Below are 6,066 nucleotides of genomic sequence, written 5' to 3' on the forward strand. Positions count from 1 at the left end.
GAGGTCTTGTGTGTAATTGAATGTATAGGAGCTTATATCTGAGCTGGAGATATTAAACTGGGAACTGCTAGAATACGGATGGTAATTAAAGCCATAGAATGTTAGGGAGTGAGGACAGAAGCAGGCCTAGAACAAAAACCTGAGGAACATCTAACAGGTTGAGCCAAGGAGACTAAGAAAAAGTTGTCAAAGAGACAATAAAAGGAAAACCAAGGAAGTGTCGTGTCCTAGAGCCTGGGAGGAGAGTATGTTTTAAGAAGGGGAAAATAGGTAACTGCTGTACGCTGCTAAGAAGTCAAATTAGATAAGAGCTAAAACAGGGGGGAGTTGCCTGGTGGCCCAGTGGTTAGGACTCTGCACTTCTACTGCAGGGGGCACAGGTTCAATCCCTGGTCAGGGAACTAAGATCCTGTAGGCCGTTGGGCATGGCCAAAAAAAAAAAAAGGTATGCCACAGCATTAGAAAGAGTAGTTTGGAGTTGAGGGGGAGGGGAAGTGTAGCACCAGGTTGGAGTAGGTTGTGGAGTGGGAGGTGAGGAAAGAAGATACATTTAGATCACTATTCCAGTCAGAATAGGCTAGGTTTTGCTATGGCAATAAACCTCCCTCAAATCGCTGTAGGTTAAAGCAGGAATTGGCAACTTTTCCTGCCAAGGGTCAGCTAGTAAATATCTTAGGATTTGCAAGCTGTAATTACTATCACAGGGTACAGAGACTGTAGTCTCTGTCACAACTACTCAACTCGGCCATCGTCATGGGAAAGTAGCCATAGATAACAGTAAACAAAAGGGTGTGGCTGTGCTCCAACAAACCTATATTTATGAAAATAGGCAGCAGGGTAGACTTGGCCTGTGGGCTGTAGTTTGCTGACCCCTGGGTTAAAGAACTCTGAGGGTCATTGAAATGTGCTGCTCAGATTTCCTTCAAGGAAACCTGCCACGTGGAGCATAGTTGACTGACAGCCCCAGCTGCCGTCCCTTCGAATCCTTCATTGCATTTGTATTGAGGCCATGTTTCCCCTCTGCTGCTCAGCCATTGGGGTACTAGTGCTGGCCCACTCTTGTGGGACTTGGGACTCTACTAATGGGTAATTTTGGCTTGGGGACTATCTCCATCAGCCTTTCTTTTTTGTTTGTTTGTTTGTTTGGCCGCGCGGCATATGGGATCTTTGTTCCCCCACCAGGGATCGAACCCGTGCCCCCTGCAGTGGAAGTGCGGAGTCTTAACCACTGGACTGCTGGGGTAGTCCTTCCATCAGCCTTTCTGAAAGCTTGTTTTCCTGCCCAATCCTCCTGATTCCTTCTCTCCTCTCAAGGTGTCAGACTTGCATTGTGGTCTGATGGCTCTCCATGCCTACTCTGGCTCCTAACCCTTTCTCCTTAACAGGCGTTTGCCCCAATAAATGCTTTGCCCATCTAACCCTATCTAGAACTCTGCTTATTAGAGAAACCGAACTACCACAGCATCGTGGCTTGTTTCTTGCTTGGACTACATGGCCATCATGGGTTGACATGAGGCTCTGTTTCACATCATCCTCACATCAACGCAGGTTGGTTGGAGCTTCCACCAGCTAGTTACTGATGGTCCCTCTGGCAAGGGAAATGGAGCATGGAAAATTGTGCACCAGTTCATAAAAGCATCCACCTGGACGAAACACATGTAAGTTCCATCCACTTTTCATTGGCCAAAGCAGGTGACATGGCCATCCCTAACTTCAGAGGGCAGGGCAGTGGAATCTTACCATGTGCCAGGAAGGAAGAGACACAGACTAGTGATGAATTGTCCTAATGACAACTGCAATCACTCTCCTAAAAGTTTAAGGAAGGTAAGTGGGAGACTTTGAAAGTTTTTTAGAGATCAGGAGAGGTAGTTAATTGGAGCGTTGTCAAACCATGTTCAGGTTCCATATAACATCAAGAACCACCCTTTTTTTTGGGTTCCTGTCTTTTCAGCTCTGTGTTTTTCTCTAGTAATACTCAGCTGCTTGGATATAGGCACAGTGAAAGCAGAAAGTTGGATTCACTCATTTTTTAAAAAATGATGCCTCCACGTACTATGAAAGCAGAGATTCTGTTTGTTTTGTTTAATGCTATGCCCCCAGCCTAGAACAATGATTGGTCAGAATAGGTGCTTAAGGGTTAAGAGTGGATTCCCTCGGCTCTCATTGCCACTTTCTTAGGGATTACGATCGTGTGCGTGTGTGCGCGCGCATGTGTGTCCTTTCAGACCTTTTTATATGCACAGGCATATACTTTAAAATTAAAAACAGAACATTTATATAGTTTTCTGAAACTCCCCCTTCACCCCAACAGCAGTTTAGTAAATATTTTAAAGAATAGATTCAATATTAGAATTGTTTTGGTTTGCAAGGGATAGAAATGTAATTCAAATTGGTGGGAGGGTTTTATTGATTCACATACTAAATTCCTAGGGACATCTGACTTTAGGCACGATTGGGTCCAGGTGCCCAAAGTTTGTCTTCATGAATCTTTCACCAATACATGGCTTTGATTTCCTCTGGCTTCTCAGATCAACTCTTCCATGTGAAGTCAAGGTGGCCACAGAAGTTCCAGAGGCACTCCACCAGCTCTTCTTTCCTGGAGACTGGAAAAAAGTCACAAGGTGTTCTCTAATTTGACCCTCATTCGGATCACACGCTCTGCCCTAAACCATTCCGTTTGCTTGAGGGAGGATGACTCAGTGATTGATCAAGGTGAAGTCACATGACTGGGAGGGGAGCAGCCCCGCCCAATCGCGTGCGAGTGAGTGAGAGGGGAGGGGTTCTCCAGAGAGTGGGAGGTGGGCGAGGGCTGTAGCTGGGAGAAAGGGTGACGGATGCTGAAACAACAGATTTCTGTTGAAAGTGGAGTACCGCGATGAGGAGTGGCCCCCCGATCACCGCAACTAGAGAAAGCCCTCGCGCAGAAACGAAGACCCAACACAGCCAAATAAATAAATAATTTATTTAAAAAAAGAAATATGAAAAAAATGAGATGACATAGATCAATTTTAAAAAAAGAAAGTGGAGTAGTTTTCTCAAAGGATTCACTCAACATTTGATGAGTACCAATAAACTGCCCCCAGAACTGTCGCACCGGTTTGTATTCTCACCGACAACAATGTATACGTGTTCTTTTTTATCCTCGCTCCTGTGAACACTGAACATTATTTGTTGTATTAATTTTTTTAACAATTTAGCGGACAAAAATGGTAGCTCATTATTGTCTTAATTTGCATTTCCCTGACGTGAACAACTTTTCATATGTTTCTTAGCCTTTTGCGTTTATCCTATAAATTGTCTTATTACTTTTGCCCGTTTTTTAACTTGGGGTTTCTAACTTTTTCTTACTGATTTTTAGGAGCTTGTGGTATATTAAGGGTAATAATGAAACTTATCTGTGTCTTAAATGTTGCCAACACTCCCGGCTTAGCATTCAATTTGTAACATCGTGGTGCCTCTCACTGTTATCAAATCTGTTGATCTTTTTCTTCATGGTTTATGATTTTCATGTCTCATAGAAGTCCTTCCCATCCCCAAATTATAAAAAACATCCTTCTATATTTCTTTCTGGTGCTTTTATAGTTTAACTCTTCACACTTAGATATTTAATCCATCTGGAATTCATTTTTATGTATGGATTTCACTTTTTTTTTCCCATAGATAGATAGCCACTTGTTCTAGCACTGTCTCCTTTCCTTGCTGGTTTGAAATGCTGTTTTTATCCTGTGCTAAATTCCCACGCGGTGGGAGGGGGAGACTGAGAGACATCTCAGAAGGTAAACAGAATGAGAGTGAGGGGGAGAGAGGGATCCAGGGTGACCACTTTTCCTGTCTGGGTGACTGCGTGGAACTGTGAAGTAGGAAGAAGTGCATCAGTAGGGAAGGGGAGTAGGGTGCTTAGGTCAATTTGGGGGCGTGTTACCTTGAGGTGCTCATGAACATGAAGGACATATTTAATAGATATACATGATAAACCTTTATATTACAATAGTCACTACATGCAGACTGTTTCTGGACTACGCTATTGATCTATTTGCCTATTCATTTACTTGGTCATTCTGAGACAGGCTGGGACCTGGGACCTGGGACCCTTTGCTGAAGGGCTTGCACCTGGACAAATGTTTTCTTGAGCCACAGAATACAAGGAAATTATCAAAGACTAAAAATAACTGTGTGCATTCAGAGTTGGGGCAAATTCTGAATAGCAATATACAGAAAGACCACGAAAAACCCCGCTGCCACTTCTGAAGAGCTGGGAGAAAAGCGGGGTACTGCGCAGACCCCCTGCACTCAACACCACCAAAGGGGGTGGGTAAACCACCTAAGCCCCCCCTCCAGCCTAACCCCTGGACGCACCCCTACCCTCACCCCATACAAGGAACCAGCCCCCACCCCCCCACACCTCGCACCGGGAGGGAGCAAGAGAACTTGTTACTTGTTTTCGCTCCCCAGTGCTGTAGCAGGGGCCCCAGTCAAGGCTTGCCTGAATTTCTTAACTGGCCTCTAACCAATTTCTATTGATTAGGGAAGGCCAAGAACCCTGGTCAGTATCAATTCTACAAATGTTTGTGAAGGACCTACTATGGGTGAAGACAAATCCTATTCTTACTGTAAAAGCAACTGTTTTATGGTACATTTGGATTAGTGGTGATGCAAGCAATTTGCACCCAGCCCGTTATCCTTATTTATTTATTTATTTATTTATTTTGCGGTACGCGGGCCTCTCACTGTTGTGGCCTCTCCCGTTGTGGAGCACAGGCTCCGGACGCGCAGGCTCAGCGGCCATGGCTCACGGGCCCAGCCGCTCCGCGGCATGTGGGATCTTCCTGGACCGGGGCACGAACCCGTGTCCGCTGCATCGGCAGGCGGACTCTCAACAACTGTGCCACCAGGGAAGCCCTGGGGCTTGTCTTTTTATTCCTTTAACAGTGTCTTCCAAATAGCAGAAAGCCTTAATTTTAATAAAGTCCAATTTTTTCTTTTAAAGTGTCTTATCTAAGAAATCTTTGCCTAACCCAAGGTCGCAAGGATTTTCTTCTATGTCTTTGTCTAGAAATTTTATACTTTCAGGCTTATGTTTAGGTCTAGGATCCACTTTGAGATAATTTTTATACATGGTGTGAGGTACTTTATTTTGTATATGGATATCCATTTCTCCCAGGACCACTTGTTGAAAAGACTATCCTTCTTCCCCTAGACTGTCTTTGCAGCTTTGTTAAAAATCAATTGACCATATATGTGTGGGTCTGTTTATAGACTTTGTATTCTCTTCCTTTAGTCTATTTGTCTATCTTGATCCCAACATGCACTGCCTTGATTGCTATAGCTTTCTAATAACCTTGAGTTTACATAGTGTAAGTTCTCCAACTAGTTTTTGTTTTTAAAGAATGAGGCAATTTATTAACCCAGCATTTGTTCTAATGCTTCTCTTAGGCAGATGCCCCCATCTGGCAATTCTGTCTAGATGTCTCTGTCCCTGAGGTGTCAGCTTGCCACCCCCATCTTGGTCCTTGTCTACCATTTTCAGCCCTTCCAGGGCCTGGAGGAACAGACAGGCCACACTCTTGGAGCCCTGCTGAAGTGGCTAGACATGATGTGGTTTATGTCCCCATAGGTGTTGGTCTTGGAGCCAACCTAGCACAGCCCTGGAGATAGATGTGCAGCACTGTGGAAGCCACTCTATGTAGAACCAGCTCTCAGTGTAGTTAGCAAGCTCTTTATGCTTGGCCAGCTTGGTGGTGTTCATCCATTTAGGGACTTTCAGCTTCCCAGACTTTTTGAGGAAAGCTGTCAGAGCCCTGATGAACTCCTGCTGGTTCATGTCTTTTACAGTAACCCTAGGCAACGTCTTCTACAGTAACTTCAGGCACCCTGTGGCTTCCTTGCTGCCAGCCAGGGGGAAGGGCTCTCCAATGTTTTCCCGTCCTTCCGTTTCAAAGTTGTTTTGGCTATTCTAAGTCCTTTTTATTTCCTTAAGATTTTTAGAATCAACTTTTCGATTTTTACAAAGACCTGTGGGGAATTTGACTGGGATTGTGTTGAATTTATAGATCGATTGGGGGAGAA

General features: G+C 44.4%; 1 non-coding gene across 1 annotated transcript; it reads left to right on the forward strand.

Annotated features, from left to right (window-relative positions):
- The first annotated feature begins 328 nt into the window (after positions 1 to 328).
- TRNAR-UCU (transfer RNA arginine (anticodon UCU)) lies at positions 329 to 401 on the forward strand. Its single transcript has one exon. It is a non-coding gene; the product is annotated as a tRNA-Arg (tRNA).
- Positions 402 to 6,066: the final 5,665 nt, after the last annotated feature.

The sequence above is a fragment of the Phocoena phocoena genome, chromosome 19 (assembly GCF_963924675.1).
Source record: "Phocoena phocoena chromosome 19, mPhoPho1.1, whole genome shotgun sequence".
In the NCBI taxonomy this organism is placed as follows: domain Eukaryota; kingdom Metazoa; phylum Chordata; class Mammalia; order Artiodactyla; family Phocoenidae; genus Phocoena; species Phocoena phocoena.